Below are 2,960 nucleotides of genomic sequence, written 5' to 3' on the forward strand. Positions count from 1 at the left end.
GGGGCATGTGGCCCCCTTGATTAAGGCAGCACCAGTTGCCCATGTCACTGCCCCCACCACAATTATATGCCCTGTCCCCCCCTCTCCTACCCTCCCTCCCCCCGCAGGTGTCCTCTTTTTTGATACTTGAAATATAGTAACCTTACTCATGCCCTACTGCTGCCTTAGCACCTACCTACTCCCCACCCCTCCCACAGTTTGGCACACCATGTTGAAGTTCACCCTGCTCCAGCCAATAGGTCATACTCCCACCATGGGCCTGTGCAGGAATGAGGCTGGCTTCTGTGTGATCTAAGGTACAATGGGCTGCTCCAAGTCTCTGATTTTGTGGGGAAGAAGGGGAGGGTGGCATGTGGCATTTTTTTGGCAGAGTTTGGCAGATCATTGCTACATGTGCCTCATTTGCCTTTGAGATAGGGAGCAAGGGTCAGCCCTGAGAGGCAGCTCTGTGTGCTCTGGCCCTATCCCCTCCTCTTGCCTTAATGAGGGGTGCTGCTAGAATGCTCCAGCTCCTGGGTTTATGGTTACTTGGATACAGAGATCACTATCTTAACAAGTACATTTATCTTCAGGATCTTTTCCATGAGGCCAGCACTGAGCAGGCACCTTTGCAGTCTTTCCAGAGGGCCTTTTCCAACAACTGTGTCCCTGTTCCCCTGGCTTTGGCCTCTGCACTCCCAGCCTCTGCCTGTTTTTGATTTGCCCACATATGTACTTTTATTCTGCTTGTAGGTCTCACTGCTTTACAGTGAGTAAAGGAAACAGTGTGAGAGACATGCTCACTGGCAGGGAGAAGGACACAAAATGAGATGCCCTGTCCTGGTCAGGCAGAGACAGACTCAGCGACAGACAGGATACACAGACAGATACACATGCAGGGGTACCCCACAGCCAGCCTGGGGGCAGCACAATCAGGGGAGCATTCCCAGGAGCTGTGGGCCTCATGTACTAGAATAAACCTGGGAACTCCTTTTTTTTAAGCTCCGAGGGAGAATGGCACTTGAAGGTCTTGCACATTTACATTTTAACAAATTGAGTAAGCATTCATTTTAGTGGTAAAAATGTACATTGGTTTTTTGTGTTATTTCTTTGTGGCAAACAAGAAATCACCAGGCACCAAGTGATGGTGTAAAAGGACCCCACGTTTCACTCTTGCCCTCGACCTAACAGTCTGTAAGAGTGGCCTAAGGACACCCACCCACACAGGACCCCAACTAAGGTAGGGTGACCAGGGCAGCCACCTGGGGTGCTAACTTTAGCAGGAGAGAAGGCAGAAAAGTATCAGCTGCTGCACAATTATGCCAGCAGCATGGTGGCAGCTGGAAGTTGCCACTTCCCCTCATGTGTCCTGATGCCCCAGGTGCCCACCTGCTTTGTTAGGCCTCTACAGCTATATGTCGAGAGACTCAACAATGTACAGAGGCTGGGAGAGGCCTATCCATAGATGTAGAGTGATTAGATACAACACACAGACAAAGATGCAGATGCATATACAGGTTGACATGCACACGGACATAATCAGAGGCACATGTACACAACACACACAGGCAGAGAGGCTGGGACATACAGATACACATATACACAGAGACAGACACATGCATACTAATAGGCAGAGAGGTGTACATACACAGACATATGCCAACACAGACACACACACACAGAGGCATAGCGAGACACATGCTGAAAGAAAAAAGTTATATTTACATAGTAAATTTGGCTTGGGTCCCATGGTGCCACGGCTGGGCTAATTATCCCGGGAGCAATCACTACTTGTGTGCAAGGTGGCAGCAGTGGGTTGTTTCCAGGCCTAGTGTGAAGATGCAGCCACACATGCACACACTGCCAGAAAGACACCCTGCCCATAGAGAAAGACACACAAGCTCAGAGAGAAACATACTCATGCATGTAGGCACAGTGAGACCTACACTTCAAACGAGAATCAGATGCCACAAGTGGCAAGGTGTGCACACACATGTAGAGAGATGTTTGCTTACATGGATACACACAGAGGAGTAAACAGTACATGTACATAGACACATACAGATACAGGGACAAACACACACAGGTGATGGGGGAGTCACACACAGAGGCAGGGAGGCCCACACTTGCACCCAGACACACTCAAACAGGCTGAGTGACATATGCCTGTACAGGCGCACACAATGAGGAAGACCCACACAGATTCAGACGGTGACACACACAAACACACGTGGAGCCAAAGGAACCAAGCCTGCCGCCTCTGGATGGCCCCAAGCCGACAGTGAGGTTAGCTCCTGTGCTTGGAGATTTCAGCTGGTCTCCCCAGCAAGCGAAGTGCTGATGAATCCTGTGTTTATGCTGCCAGCAGTGTGAAAACCGCAGGGAGCAAAAGAAACAAAAAGACTGTATCATGTTAGGGAGGGAGTTTTTTTCAGCCACTTTCCACCATGCACTGAGGCCAAGAGCTTGCTCCAGGCTGAGAAAAAGGGTGTGGGGAAGGATTTGCCTCTGTTAGGGAGAGTTTTTCACCAAAGTGGATTACGTTCTCCCCTGCTGGCTGACTCGGACAGTCCTTGCTTTCAGACTGGAGACCCACCCAGCCCAGCCACAGTCACTCACAGTCTGCTTCCCACCCTTGGCTGAGTTTTAAAAAGATTCTTGCAGCGAATAAACTGAATTGAAAGAGATTTTGTTTGAACATTGGTCTGCACAGGACAAAAAATAGCCTGACGGAGCCGGCAGGCTGGCCTCTTCACATCCAGCTCACAGAGGACATAGAAAAAACACCTGGTCTTGCCTCAGGGGCAGTGCTTCTGTCTCCTGGTGAGTAGTTACCTGGGAGGCAGGGCTCCTGGGGGAAAGAAAGGGGGATGGGGGGAGGTGCAGCTACAAGATAAGGCCTTCTTATTTGGAAAGAGGGAGAGAGAAGGGGGCACACCATTTTGCGATGCACTGTTCTAGCTTGAACAGGAGAAGCAGTG

Source organism: Gavialis gangeticus, unplaced genomic scaffold (assembly GCF_001723915.1).
Source record: "Gavialis gangeticus isolate Ggan-Ray unplaced genomic scaffold, GavGan_comp1, whole genome shotgun sequence".
Classification (NCBI taxonomy): Eukaryota; Metazoa; Chordata; order Crocodylia; family Gavialidae; genus Gavialis; species Gavialis gangeticus.